This window comes from Ursus maritimus, unplaced genomic scaffold (genome assembly GCF_017311325.1).
Source record: "Ursus maritimus isolate PB19 unplaced genomic scaffold, ASM1731132v1 scaffold_30, whole genome shotgun sequence".
Classification (NCBI taxonomy): Eukaryota; Metazoa; Chordata; class Mammalia; order Carnivora; family Ursidae; genus Ursus; species Ursus maritimus.
In genome coordinates this window covers 1596967-1612666 of record NW_024425564.1, presented here as the reverse complement: position 1 = coordinate 1612666, position 15700 = coordinate 1596967, and the positions used below count along the sequence as shown (strand labels likewise).

The window sequence follows — 15700 nt, the reverse complement described above, 5'->3', positions numbered from 1 at the left end:
AAAGATTAATGTGGCTATTGTTCAAATTAACATTAACAAATTCTTCGCTTTCAGACAATTGTAAGTATGATTATGGCCTTTATCTTTCCAAAGCACATGTCATTTAATTATTAGCATGGTTTTTTGATTCTTTGTTAAATTCTTTGAAACAGCAAAGGCAGTGATTGTTTTTATTGTACAACCCATTTTGATGAATTAAAAACATCAAGTTCCCTACCTTCGAAATAACTTGTAATGCAAAACATACTTGAATGTTTAATAATTATCTTTAAAAGCAATTTTAAGTGAATAAAAGCTCTTTGCCAAGCAAGGTCCATGTTTTGAACTTCCAGCTGTGAAGCAGCCACCATATAAAGCAGAATATTAAATGTTAATCACTTTAGCTCTACCTAATTAAATATTTAGCCTCACAAAGATCTAGAAGAGAAAGTTAAAAAGGTTGAAACTTGATTTAATGTATACATTATTTTGAATCCTGCTCTTCTCCTCCCTGGATGATTCAATCTACTTATGTAATCTAGTATTTTACCCTTGGAACCTCCAAGGTGCAAAGACCATCCCCAAATCATTATTGTCACAATCCACCAATCATCATAATTGCCATCACAGCTAATATTTATTAGAAGCTTACCTGTGCTAGGCTCGTGCTTTACATGCAGATTCTTATCTGCTCCTTACAAGCAGCTGTATGAGGTAGGTGCTATTATCTTCATTTGTAGAGTCTAGAATTAAAAGGTTAGTGACTTAAGAATGTAAGAAGAAGAAGAAAAGAAGAAGAAGAAGAAGAAGAAGAAGAAGAAGAAGAAGAAGAGAAGAAAGAAAGAAAGGAAAGAAGAGGAGGAGGGAGAAGGGGGGAAGAAGGTTAAGTAACTTGGACGAATGTCACATAACTAGTAGGTGCCAGATCCCAGATCTGAAAGCAGACTAACTCAGGTTAAACCCCTTGCTCCTAACCTTCTCTACTTTTTGCCTAAGCCTGCTTAGTTCACTTAAATTTGGTATAAACTGACTTTTTTTTTGTTGGGACTTATTTTGGTCTTCCCCTTCGGTAGACATATTGTCCAAGAAATGCCTGGGCAACAGAAGCTATACCCGTCAAGGAATAGGAAACAAGGTATGAATAATTAAGAAGTTAATTAACAAAAATTTTTAAAAAGTAAAAAGCCAACCCCATGATTGTCAGATGAGTGGAGTGGACGGTGAAGAATGCTTGGAGTTATTTAACAATATTGTGGTCCTCCTTCTCAAGACTGGAAAAGGCTTTAGATAAAAGTGAAGAGGTGAGGGCATCCACAGAACAGATGAATGCCTCTCAAAAGCAGAATGTCTGGAAAGTGCTAGGTGAGTGGGGCTATGTGGGGATTATCCAAATAGGGTTTGGAAAAAGGAGAGGAGGGAGGTTGATCAACTAAATCCAACCAACATTTATACTTGATGTCTTAGCTCAACTGTTTTCAGGCGAGCTTCTTAGCCCTATAACAGGAAATCTTTGAATACTCTGAGTTGAATTGGGTCATTTCATCTCTTTCTTCTTTTCGCTGCACGACCCTCTGTCAGTCCTATCTTATGTTTCATTTTCCTATCTGTAAAAGGGAAATAATGCTTGTTCTCTGGGTTTTCTCCTAGTCATCAAAAATACGAGAAGTTAGACCATAGTACACAAACAAAAGGAAAAATGTATTTTACAAGTTTCCTCAAAAGTATGAAAATAGACCTCTAAGGGCACATCTTTATAAAACAAGCACCATAGAAGCTTCAATGAAACATTAAGATTATTAACGATTGGCTACAGATCCTGGAACCTCATTTCTTTTAAGTGGTAGGAACTTGAAAAATATTAAAATGGGATGCGTAGGCTTTCAATTACTTAGGCCACTGGACGATTCAATTTATGGATTACATAGAATTTTAATTTACTCATTTCACACGTTGTATCAACTCTACATGAAGTTTAAAAGGACAAAGGATGAAAGTGGAATTGGCCAAAGTTTCCGTGTTATTTCCACGGTGGGCCGAGAGTGGGGGGATTTCCTTTGAGACAAGACTCGGTGCAGCCAATAATTGCTAGTAGCCGTAGACTGTACAATAGGCTGATGAAAAAGCGTGAATACAACGTGAAAACTCTGATTAAATCAAGCGCACCTCCCACCCTCGTTTTACAGGGAGGAATTTTCCTCTCTCTCCCGCTCCTCACGGAAGGCTGAGACAGCATCTGGCATCATTAATACTCAAATTCTGTTTCGCGATTCCTCTTCACCGGCACTCTTAGCACACACCACTTCTTACGAATCAGGATTCTCTGGTACTTTTCTGCATTTTTACATGAACGTCGGCTTGAGGATCTGGGGGCTGATTTTTTCACCAGCTGTAAGAACCGCGATCTGGACCCCTCCCCCGAATAAGCCGAGCTCTCCCCCAGTTTTATTCCAGGCCTGTGACACCTCCACTTCTCGAGTGAAAACCGCCGTGACTCACATCTTGCAGAGCCTTCGCCCCCTACACGCGCCCCCCCAACACAAACCCCGAGGACCCAACGCGAGCCCACAGCGCCCGTGAACCCGCCCAAGCCGACTTGAGGTCTCGGGTCTGAGTCACACAGAAGGACCACCCTCGTCGGCATCCCCCCTCCACAGTCCTCACATCCGGCGCGCCGGCCTGCCCGTCTCCGCCGACACACCGACGCCCGCCGTCTCTGCGCAACTTGTTATGCTGCAGCTCGAGCCCTTGACCCAAAAACCTCCGAGAAACACAGAGCCCAGAGCCGCCCTCAGGCGGCCTTTTGATGGCTTTGTTATTGTTGGTTGAATCGATACGCCCCTCCCCCATCCTTTTCCTCCCTCGCCGCTCGACGACCAGCTCGCCTCCTCACGCCCCGCGCCTCCTCCTCCATTTTGGCGTTTTTTCCTTCCCGCCACGTCGTGGCGGCGTCAGCAGAACCATTCTGACCGCGAGAGGCGGGCGCGGGGCGGGGCGGGCGCTCCGACCCGTTATGCAGATCAGGCGGTTCCTGGTTGGCTGGAGACGGGCCGCGGGGGGGGCCGGGGCGAGGCGACGGAGGGGCGCGGGGCGGGGGCTCGAGGGAGTCGCCCTGTCCGCCGCTTCCCCCACCCCCTCTCCTCCCTCCTCTGGCCCGGCAGCCGGGTCTCGCCCACGCCAGGCCTCCGAGAGGTCCTCGCCCCATCCCCGCCTGCCTGTGCGCCCCCTCCGCGGCGCGCCCGCTTACTCCATGGCGGTGGGTGAGCCGAGCGTCTGCTGCAGAGCCGCGGTGGATGAGGCCGACTTTGCGAGGCGGCGCGTTGGCTGGGTGATGGCGCATGCATGCACAGCACAATGTTCTGCGCGGCCTGCCGCAAGCCCGGCCGCCGCACCATGCCACTCGCGCTAGCCTGCAGCCGGCGTGCACTGCGCCCGGCACGCCCAGCGCGCGTCAATCGCCCTCGCGCCTCGCTGCCAGCCGCAGCGCAGCCGCACGCACCGCAGCTGAGCTCGCCAGCTAGGCCAGCCACACCGGCACAACCCAGCCCCAGCTCCCTGCTGCAGCTCTTCCAGACACAGCTCCTACGCCGACACCCTGGAGGTTGGGATGCTCTTTTGTCCAATCACACTAGCTTGCCCACCTGCGCGCCGCGCCCCTAGCGACCTTGCACGCCAACAAGCTGGCGCCCGGTAAGCACTCCCCACAGCCCGGGATGGCGAGGCGGCTGGACCCCTAGGGTGGGAAGCCTGGGGGCTGCGGCCGCACTGGCCCCCTGTGTACTCCCCTTCCTAGGGAAGGAGAAGCGAGCCCTGGAGTCGCAGTACCAGGTGGGCCCGCTACTGGGCAAAGCGGCGGCTTCGCTCGGTCTACTCAGGCATCCGTGTCGCCGGACAACTTGCGTGAGCGGGCGCCCCTCCGTGGGGAGGGGCGCGCTGGAGCAGAGGGCGCCCGGGTCTGCTTTGGCCCCGGCGAGAGGATCTCATGGAACTGTTTGGGGGTTTTCAGGTGGCCATCAAGCACGTGGAGAAGGACCGGATTTGCGACTGGGGAGAGCTGGTGAGTGCCCTGGAAGGAGCGACCCCAGGGATGGGTGGGGTGAGGGCACCCTCAGACACCGGCACATAACGCGCAGCCCCCCCGCCCGCCCCTGCAGCCCAATGGCACCCGAGTGCCCATGGAAGTGGTCCTGTCTGAAGAAGGGTGAGCTCGGGCTTCTCCGGCGTCATTAGGCTCCTGGACTGAGTTCGAGAGAGGCCGACAGTTTCGTCTTGATCCTGGAGAGGCGAGCCGGTGCAAGACCTCTTCGACTTTATCACGGAAAGGCCCTGCAGGAGGAGCTGGCCCGCAGCTTCTTCTGGCAGGTGCTGGAGGCGACGAACATTCTGCCACAACTGCGGGGTGCTCCACCGCGACATCAAGGACGAGAACATCCTCATCGACTCTCAATCGCTGCGGTGAGCTCAAGCTCATCGACTTTCGGGTCGGGGCGCTGCTCAAGGACACCGTCTACACGGACTTCGATGGTGAGCCAGGCCTGGGAGGGAGCTGCCGGGAGGGAGCTGCCCAGGTGACTTGGCCTTTGCCTGGAGGCCTCGGCCGGCTTCCCTCTCCGGCCCTTTGTAAAGGTCATCGGGCCGTCTGGCTCGGATGCTGGCAAAGGAGTGGGGCGAAGGAGAGCTTCCCAGCGTAGGTAGACCGAGATTTCCAGCCAGCTGAACTGCATGTTTCTGGCATGATTTTATTTTTGTGTGGAATTCAGTGGGTTCCAAGCTTTCGCGATGAATAAGAGGTTAGGTGGGAACGGGCCGTAGCCCAATTTTTTGAAGTCTGACCCAGTTTCCCGCCAGTTAAGGATGGGAGGGGGTAAGGGAGGAGAAGCGCGGAGAGATGAAAATTGATGTCGGTTTTGTAATTTTTGTTTTGTGTCCTAAAGGAGTTTTCTGTAAGGTTAGTTTTAGAGCTGCAGTTTTCTCCCTTGATCATAGGACTCGGATAAAGGAATAGAAACAGTAGTTTCACTAAATAATTTATTTTGTTGGGCTTTTTCTTTATTTTTTGGCGTTGCGGGTGAGGGAGTCGGGAATGAATGTTGTGAAATAAGATCTCTTGCTGGTTTGAAAATTAGTTAAGTGTCTCCACAGAAGAGATGAGAAACCTATCCTAGGGAGGGGCTTGGAGCGGGTTCTTTCAGAAAAGATGGAATTGAGAGCCTGAGATCAAAGCAAAGGAGGGTGGGTCATCATCTGAAGCACTTAACCTAACAAATGACAGCCTTCAAAACTTGTGACTGGGGCTTGTGGTTTGTGTTTATTCTGCCCTGGGAGGACGCTGGGTTGGGCTGCATTTTTTTTTGTATTTAACAGTTAATGGCTGGCCGGGTCCCTCCTTGTTTTTTCCTTCGAGTCTTTGCTGCCCCCTGGTGAGCACAAGCGGATGGCCACCACTTTTTTTTTTTTACAACCCAAAGTTTGTAAACAGGAATCACGTGGTCTGAAACCCGCTCTGCAGCTCTACCTTCCAGTGAGGGGAAGAGAGAGGGTGTGGTCACTGCCTCTGCACGCATAGGGTGGGGAGGAAGGCCTCCCAGAGGGCACGCTGACTTAAGATACAGGGTATTGTGTAGGGCCCTGGACGAGGATCGTGTGTGAGAAGAGACTCGCACCAGGCTCCTGGGCCACCTTAATGCGGTTTAAGGATAGTCTGTGGGATACCTCCCTTGATTGTGTGCAGACATTCATCCCTTCATCCCATTGTGGGGTGGTCCTGCCACATACAGGCCTCAGACTTTGGGTTTGTGGCCGGCCCCTGTTTGTTTCTTGGAGCAGTTTGTAAGAATTTCGGTTTAAGGTTCTGGACCGGTAGGGAGGCGAGGTGGGTAATGCTTGGGTTGGAGAGATGCTAGAGCCATCGAACCAACTTTTTTAGCCTAGGGGAAATGGAGGTTAGCTCAGCTCCTGTCCTGGGAGAAGTGTGGGTGTCGTGTTTTGTTTTGTTTTAAGGAGTCACTCAGTATAGCTACGAGTATGTGAGTTGCTTTGTTTTATTTTTGCTAAAAGGTGTTTTCCTTTCTATTCCCCAGCTGGACAGGGACCGAGTGTATAGTCCTCGAGTGGATCCGCTACCATCGCTACCCACGGCAGGTCGGCGGCCGTCTGTCCTGGGGATCCTTGCTGTATGATATGGTCTGTGGAGATATTCCTTTCGAGCACGATGAAGAGATCATCAGAGGCCAAGTTTTCTTCAGGCAGAGGGTCTCTTCAGGTAACTTTTGGGAAGCCCCCTTGGTGAGGCATTGGAGTCACAAGGCGCTAGTCCTCAGGGGACAGTCTCTGAATTTAAAGAGTTCCACCTCCTGGGGGATCACAGGGTCCTAGGCCAATGAATCTGGAGAGCTGGCCCTCAGGAATTGAATGGTTTACACTTGACTCATTCTTTGAGAGGTCAGGGAAGAGCAAGTGTGAGAATATTAAGAAGAAAAAGACCGTTTAGTTTCACTGAAAAGTTTTTTTTTTTTTTTTTTTTAAGTACCAACAGCCCTGATCTCTCTCAACCTGGCTGTTTTGCCAGGGAATGAAAAGAGTTGGGGTTCTTTGAGCCTTCCTTTAAGGCAGACTCTCTAAATATTGCGGTTCCAGTGACCCTCATTGTGGGTGGTGTTCATATTTTTGTAAGTTGTACGGTGAATTGAATCACCTCTTCATGCTCAACTGATGTCATCATCAAAACTCCCTTGTCATCATTCTTCCTATTTCTAGTGAGTGGGTGTCGTGGAAAGGCCCTGGCTATTGAAGTTTGAAAACCACAGGTTTAAGAGGAAGCTGTTTTTTTTTTTTTTTTTTTAGCTGAAAGCAGATTGGAGGATCAGATCTTAGTTAATAACCTTCCTATTGAAGAATAAAAGAGTTCTAGGAAGGTTCCTGGTCTCTCTCTGGAACTCACGACTTGTGGGCCCCTGGGAAGCAAATTAGCAAGAATTTTTGCATTGCAAAAACAAGTTGAGTCATTCATAATCTTCTGTCTGCGCTGCTTTCTGCAGAGTGTCAGCATCTCATTAGGATGGTGCTGCCCTGAGACCATCAGATCTCGGCCATCCTTCGAAGAAATCCAGAACCATCCATGGATGCAAGATGTCCCTCCTGCCCCAGGAAAGCAGCTAGAGATCCATCTGCACATCTGTCACCAGGGCCCAGCAAATAGCAGCTTTTTCTGGCAGGTTCTCCTCCCCGTCAGACCCTCGAGGGAGGGAGGCTTCCCTTTTCCAACTTTGAGTACCAGTGACACTTCTGCCAAGCAGGACAGTGCTTGATAACAGGAACAACATTTACAACTCATTCAGACCCCAGGCTCTGGAGGTTGCCTCCCCAACAGAGGGGGGAAGAGACTCCACTCCAGGTGTCCTAGGCCTCAACTCCTCCCTTCTCACAGACGCCCAGCATTGCTAGACTCTGCAAACCTCCCAGGGTGGGGGTGGGGGCGTAGAACCCTGCCATGGAACTGTTCCCCTTCATCACGAGTTCTGCTGAATGCCGCGATGGGTCGGGTAGGGGAAAACGGGTTGGGAGTGGAGGATAGGACTAGCACCATTTAAGTCCCTGGGTCACCTCTTCCGACTCTTCTGAGTGCCTTCTGTGGGGACTCCGGCTGTGCTGGGAGAAATACTTGAACTTGCCTCTTTTACCTGCTGCTTCTCCAAAATCTGCCTGGGTTTGGTTCCCTATTTTTCTCCTGTCCCCTCCCCATCCTTCATATGAAAGGTGCCATGGAAGAGGCTACAGGGCCAAACGCTGAGCCACCTGCCCTTTTTTTGTTCTCCTTTAGTAAAACTCCGATAGTGAACTGGTCTTCCTTTTTGGTTTTTACTTAACTGTTTCAAAGCCAAGACCTCACACACACACACACACACACACACAAATGCACAAACAATGCAAACCGCAGAAAAACTGTAAATGTGTGTACAGTTGGCACGTAGTGACAAAAGAAGGATCGTAGTTGATCTAATCTTTTTAATTTTGCCTTTAAGTTATTTTACCTGTTTTTTTTTTTTTGGGTTTTTTTTTGTTTTGTTTTGTTTTTTGTTTTTGAGAAGATGCGCATTCTAACCTGGAGGTCAACGTTATGTATTTATTTATTTATTTATTTGGTTCCCTTTCTGCTCCGAGCTTCCACAGCTGCTGCCATAGTTTCTTTTCCTCCTTTCCTCCCTCTGACTTGGGGACCTTTCGGGAGGGCTTGCTCTGTTCGTGGGGTGGGGTGACGGACTCAGGCGGGGACAGCCGCTGCAGCTCCCCGCGGGCTGCGGGGGCTCCTCCCGCACTCTGGCTGGGGCCGGGAGGGGCATCGCTGACTGGTGTATATAGGATAGATGTATGAAAAGCAGTTCTGGATGGTGTGCCTTCCGGATCCTCTCTGGGGCTGTTTTGAGCAGTATGTAGCCTGCTGGTTTTATCTGAGTGAAATACTGTACAGGGGAATAAAAGAGATCTTATTTTTTTTTTTTTTTTATACTTGGCGTTTTTGAATAAAAACCTTTGTCTTAACTTCTGGCTTGTAAGTGGTGTCCATATGAGGCATACGCTCATTTATTGAACGCTTGGGAGTGCCTACGGAGCTTGAAGCCCAAATCTGGTTTCCTTCAACAGGACTCCTGGGATGGCCACCTTTCTGAGCTAAATATGTGCCGGGGCAGGGGGGATCCTGGGTGGACAAAATTTGGCCCAAGGGGAAAATCTGTTGCCCCATGAGCTGTGCTAACATAGCAAGTGTGACTGTTCCCTGGTCACGCTAGTCACATGTCCTGGGACAGCCAGCTGTGACTAGGGGCAGTGGAACTACGGAACATTTCCATCGCTGTGGAAAGTTCTGTTGGACTGGGTGACCCAGAGAGAGCAAACGGCTCTACTGCAAAACTGATAGTGGGCGCCTTCTGCAGTCTTCTTTCCCACCAGCAGAACGTTTTGGCACATCCTCCCCACACGTGTCAGGCTTACTGAAAAACCAGATACCTGTATTACTCTCAGTTCTGATTCAAGTTCCCTTCACCTTTAGCGTGGGGTTGAGTCATTAATAGCAGATGGGTGGAAATGTTTTTGACCTAAGCAGACCTGGGTTTTCCCCTCCGTGGGCTTTGCACAGCTTGTAATGGGAGTGGATGAAGTAAACGTTAGCGCTGCCGTCTTCTTACTGCTTGTGCTGGGATTCGTATTTTTAGTCTGTGGTTTCTCTGCAGGAATCTGTTGAAGGCCCTTGTTCTTTTTGTGAGAGTTTATTTTTAAATTTTTTGTAGTTGACCCTACCCCTAATGTGGGGCTCGAACTCCCGAGACCAAGAGTCGCACGCCTACGGATCCAGCCAGCCAGGGGCCCCTGTGAGGGTTTAGTTTAAACTGACGGCGGAATCTACAATCCACTTAGTGCAGGGGCAGCACGCTGATGGAGCGTGGATTGCTGGTAATTTGCATATTAAGTATTAGTAAATGTTGGTTTCTTTCTTCTAAATAAGCCTCAGCAGCAGTTCTAACATTCTTCCTTTCCTCCGGTCATCGGCGCGCTCCCCTCCTCTGCGCACACACACCCTTGGGACAGCGGTCAGAGGCTGTGTTGGCAGGTTGCGGGAGGGCGCCGGGTCACAATACTTCTCACTTGTCCACCCTTAAGCTTGGACTGGATGCCAAACCCCAGGCAGGAGAGAAAGGGAAGGATTTCTCTGTTTGGGGGTTGATTTCTGAGCTCCTTTTTTCTCCCCACCCCCACCCAAGCGCGTGCACAAACCCTGACTCCTAGTCTCGAGTCTCGTGGAACACGAGTGTTGTATGCCTCATCCTTTCCAGTAAAGTTGACCTGAACACTTAAAAGTTGCTCCAAAGTTCTAACGAAATCTTGCAAAGCCCCACCCATTTCTCCCTTGAAGTGAATTTCTGGCAGTTTCCCCATCCTCTTATGAGACTGCTAGGGGTGATGGAAGACAGTGTCTCTTTGAAGAAATACATATTGTGCTCCTATTGGGTGCAGGATATGAGGGGTTGTATGGCAAGGGTGAAAGCACATTTAGTCTCTTCTCACTGGCAGCTGACAATCTAGTGTGGAAAGGGAGTCGATGACTAATATTACTATGGTCACAGGAATGGGGGTGGGGAGCGGTGGTTATGAGCATCGGCGGACTCAGTCTTAAGCTTTGATTCTACCACCACTGCCTGGATCCCTTGAGACTTCCCTGATGCCCTGAGACTAATCTCTAAATTGAGATATTCCTTGATTGGATTTTTAGGAAGATAGAATTAAATAATGGGTGTACTACTTGAAAACAAACACTATCACCTCTGGCTTAGGGATGCGTATAGCTGTGGTAAAAGTACTGAGACGAGTGGGCAATAAATTCCCAGAGTCAGGATCGTGGTCGTTACCCCTGGGGAGGAGGAGGTGGGGGCTATGATTTGGGGATGGGTATCCACACAGGGCAATGCTTTATTTCAGAGGCTAGATGGTAGAGACTAAGGTGTTTGTATTCCTTTTATCTCAGTAGGCTCTAAAGCCCAACGTGGGGCTTGAACTCACCACCCTGAGATCAACGATGGCATGCTCCACTGACTAAGCCTGCCAGGCACCCCTGTGTTATTCTTTTTTTTTTTTTAAAGATTTTATTTATTTATTTGACAGACACAGAGACAACCAGCGAGAGAGGGAACACAAGCAGGGGGAGTGGGAGAGGGAGAAGCAGGCCCACAGCGGAGGAGCCTGACGTGGGGCTCGATCCCACAACGCCGGGATCACGCCCTGAGCCGAAGGCAGACGCCAACCGCTGTGCCACCCAGGCGCCCTGTGTTATTCTTTATAGCTCTTTGGTTTGTCTTAAATATTCCCTGATAATTTTTTAAAATTAACTTAATTTCTTTTTAAAGTAAACCCTATGCCCAGGGTGGGGCTTGAACTCATGACCCTGAGATCAAGAGTCTCTCATGTTCTACCAAGTGACCCACCCAGGAGCCCCAGTAAATTTTAAAAAGTAACGAACAAATTTGTGTTTATCACATAGGAGGCAGGAGATGGAGTTATTACTGCTCTTGGCTGAGGTAATCTTGAAGTCTTCAAAGAGGAAGCACCATTTCAACTGGCTTTGAAGGATGGAGCCTCAGTTTGTTCACCTGCAAAATGAGGCACTGAACAAGAGATTGAACTAAGAAATCCAGAGAGGCCGAAGTTTTTGTCCCCATTACACCGAAAATCAGCAAACTGTGGCCTACTGACCGAATCTGGCACCGTACCTGGGTTTGCACAGCCCGCAAGCTAAGACTGGGTTTTATGTTTTAAATGGTCGAAAAACGATTGCATGAAGAGTAGTATTTCGTCACACGCAAAGATGACATGAAATGTAATTGTCAGCGTTCATAAAGAAACCTCATCCATTGATGTGCTGCCTAAGGCTGCTTTCCAGCTACGATGGCAGAGTTGAGTAGCCGTGACAAAGACCTTATGTCTGGCGAGCGAAAAATATTTACTATCTAGTGCTTACACAAAAAGTTTGCTAACCCCTGCAGTGGACCTACGTTTTTCATAACACTTAGGGATAACAAGCTACCATTCATTCAGTACCTACGGTGTGCCCGGCACTGTTCGCATGCGAATCTTACAACTCTCCATGAGGCAGGCACTATTTCTCCCCATTTTACAGATGGGGAAAAACGGAGGTGCAGAGCAGTTAAGTCCCATGTCAAGGTCGCAAAGAAGTGGCCAGGTCAGATTCAGACCCAGGCAGTCCATGCTCATTACCACTCTGGTAGACTGCCACTTAAAAAATGTTTGCGTGGGTTAGTCATCTCAAGGTTCCTTCAGGGCCCAGGATCTGGACGTCAAGGCGGTTCTTCCCCAGGCTTCAGAGTCGGGTAACAGTTCTGTTTTGGAACTACTTGTTGCTGGCTCGAGGGAGCTACCCTTCACTTGAGCATGGGTGGGGAGGAAGAGTTGGAGGCGGTAAAGGGAGGAGAAGGAGGAGGGGGGAGGAGGGCGGGTTCGGGGTGGGGCGGGGGCACATTTCTTGTAAATGTTGCTCAGCTCCTTCAACTGCTCTGCTGGTTCTTGGAAACCCTCACCACAAAGGACCTATCGACAACAGTGTTGAAGCAGATATGGCCTCATCTCCCAGTTCACTTCCTGCCCAGCCTTGCGCTAGTAACCCCGATTGCCAAGAGCAAGGTTGCAGTGACCTCGGCTTTGCTGTGGGAGGAAGTGCAAAAATATGCAGAACTGGGGTCAAGCGGAGGGGACAGTCTTTATTTTTATTTATCATTAGCAAGATGTCCGATGTACGGAATTGGATTAATCATAATCCTTGGTTCATGATATAGTCTCAAGGTTCAAGCATGGCCTCCTGTTATTATTAGATTTCATTCTATTGGGTGAACCCCCCAACTCAAGAAGCAGACGTCCATCTATCCAGATGACCCTCTCTTCGGCCCTTCCTTGCCTTTCCCCAATGCAGTTCACTGTCCTACATTTTGTGTTCAGCATTCTCTTACCTCTCTTTAAAATGTTTCTATGTTGTGGGCACATGTTCCTAAATGATGCAATGTCAAGCTTTAGCAGTTCTTGAATTTAATGGAAGAGTATCCTGTATGTATGTAGTGATCTGGAACTTGCTCTCGTCACTCAACATAAGGTTACAAAGACTCATGTGCGTTGTAGCGCATGGTTCGTTTTCACTTTAGAATAGTCCATTTTATGGACAGGCCTTTGATTGTGATCAGTGGAGGCCACTCTTTTTGTTAGTGTTTGTATGTTTTTGTGTTTCTTTCTTTTTGTTTGTTTGTTTGTTTGTTTGTTTTTAAGCAGGTTTGCATGCCCAGTGTGGAGCCCAACACGGCTCGAATTCAGGACCCTGAGATCAAGACCTGAGCTGATATCAAGAGTCGAGCACTTAACTGACTAAGTCACCCAGGTGCCCCCAGGGAGGTCAGTCTTTAGGGGATCCCTGGGTTAAATCACTTAGGAGGTCAGCACACACAGCGAGGTATAGCCCTTGCCTAATACCCCAAGGTGAGAGCCAGTGACTTTGTAGCCCTTCCAGATTTATCCGTGGCGCACCTACTATGTACCTAGCACCATGCCGAGAACTCTTTCTTACACTAAGTGGCTAGAGCCGGGCTTCCCTCATTAGCCGCCTTCGGGTTCAACACGATGCCAGCGGAGAGACCAGCGTCCCGGCGAAGCGGAGGTCTGAGTTGCGCAGGATCCCGGTGAGCTCTCTGGATCCGGCTGTGGCTGCGGTCGGCGTGGTCGCGATGTGTGTATGATGTGTGCGTGGTGGGGGGCGGTGGGCCGTGTGTCGTGGTGTGTGTGTCTGGCCTGGTGCAGGGATGCTGACACGGTGTGGCGGGGTGTATGTGCGCGACGTGTGTATCTGGTGGTGTGTGTGGGGGTGTATACGTGTAGTAGGTGTGCGTGCGGTGTGTGCGTGTACGGACACGCGTGCGTGCCGCTGTACATCACACTCGTTCTGGGGCTGTTTCCTGCTCACCCCAGCGGGACGAGTCCTGCTGCTGCTCGCCTGGCTGCTCCTCGTCCCGCCTCTGCCCTGCGCCTCTCTCCCCTCTCTTCACCTCCTGTCTTCTGCCAGATCTCGCCAGCTCAGCCCCCTCCGGAACCACCGCCCACTCTCTGCCTTCTCCCAGCTCCTCCCCCATCCTCCAGCACACCTTTGACATCCATCCTCGCCGTCTTCCCGGCTGCCGGCCCTGCCTCCTCCTCCAGACCTCCTCTGGTTTGCCTTCGGCCTCTCTGCCCCTTCGGCCCAGTTTCCTCTCCCTCTCCTTGCCCTTCGACCGGGCGTTCTCTCCTGCCGCACCCCCACCCCTGTGTGGGTCAGGACAGGGGCGCCCCATCGCCCCTGTGTGGCGGAGGCCCACGGCGTCGGCGTTCGCTGTCACGAGGCGGACTGCGGAAAGAGCAGGTCACAAAGGTGAGGGGCACGTGTTGGGAAAGGTGCCCTGGGGTCCCCGGGCTAGCGACCGCGGGAGAATGACCTCTCTCAGGCCCCGGCGGCCGAGAAGGCGGCGGGCCCCGGGAGCACAGCCGTGCGGGGAAAGCCTGCCGGCAGCCGCGACCTTCCTTCGAGAAGAGCGGTCCGCCTGCGGTCACCGCACACGGCAGGGGCCGGCGACGTAACCGCCCTGGCCGCGCTCCCTTTCCACCCGCCCCCCTCCCACCGGGGCCTCCGGTTGGCTGAGCTCGACGGGGTGCCAGAAGGCGGGGGAGTCCTCTGGGGCGCAGGCAGGGGCTCTGCGGAGGCAAAGGGAAGACTCCAGCACCGCCGCGGCCCGGCTGTGCCCCATCCCCGGGCTTCGCCGGCCGCCTTCGCCGTGATGATCCCCGTGACCCCAGCACACAGCTCCCTCTGAGCTCCAGGCCAGGGCGCTGATGGCTTCCTAGAGGCTCTGCCGGGGCTCCCAGGCCCGGGAACCGAGGGCCCCTCATGGGACCGCAGGGAACTGATTGATACCTTCCAGCCTCTGATCCCTACCCCGCCACAGCTGGCCTCTCAGATCCGCTCATGAAGTTCCCAGGAGACACAGATGCGCACATATTTTCCAAGGGAAAATAGTCCCCATAAAAATGACCCGTGCGGCAGCGCCTGGGTGGCTCACATGGTTAAGCGTCATGCTTCGCTCAGGTCTGAAATCTCAGGGTCTGGGATCGAGCCCTGCGTTGGAGCTCCTTGCTCAGTGGGGAGCCTGCTTCTCCCTCTCAGCGCCCCTGCTTGTGTTCCCTCTGTGCTCTCTCTCTCTCTCTCTCTCTCAAATAAATAAAGTCTTAAAAAAAAAAAAACGTACCTTTTAGTAAAAATAATGGTATAAAGTGTTAAGATTAAAGCTATGTGATGAAATCCTTCTCAGCACATCCAGACATCATACATATGTATTCGTCCATCCATCCATGTATAATATTTTTATAGATACACACACATTTTAGATGTATTTATTTATTTTAGAGAGAGGGGGTGGGCGGAGGGGCAGAGGGAGAGGGAGAGAGAGAGTGTTAGGCAGACTCCACGCTGAGCGCAGAGCCCAGTGCAGGGCTGGATCTCACGACCCTGAGATCTCGACCTGAGCTGAAACCAATAGTTGGACGCTCAACCATATATAGTTGAGCCACCGGACTATATATACACATATCATCTATATTTACTTCTACAGAACAGAGCTCAATTGTTGATAACTTGTCCCTCCCTCCCATTGAAAAGTTTCCATTTCAGGCGCCTGGGTGGCACAGCGGTTAAGCGCTGCCTTGGGCTCACGGTGTGATCCCAGCGTTATGGGATCGAGCCCCACATCAGGCTCCTCCGCTATGAGCCTGCTTCTTCCTCTCCCACTCCCCCTGCTTGTGTTCCCTCTCTCGCTGGCTGTCTCTATCTCTGTCGAATAAATAAATAAAATCTTAAAAAAAAAAAAAAAGAAAAGTTTCCATTTCAAGAACTATAGATAAATATAATCATTTTGATATGGACATAATATGGAAATACATTATTAATTTGTGTAATTTCCAATTTTCCACCATTATATATGAAATATTCTGTTACCAGATAAGGCTTTGGGCAGAGATTAATTGTTGCCTAGGCCGATCCATTATCCTTTTCTTCCTTGGTAACAGAACCTCTGATTTTGAGCTCATCATATGGCCTTCCTTAATATATATATATATATATATTATATATATATATATATATTATATATATATA

General features: G+C 50.3%; 1 pseudogene; it reads left to right on the top strand.

Moving 5' to 3' along the window:
- Window positions 1-3226: 3226 nt before the first annotated feature.
- LOC121106026 lies at window positions 3227-14363 on the top strand (annotated as a pseudogene).
- The last annotated feature ends 1337 nt before the right edge of the window (window positions 14364-15700 follow it).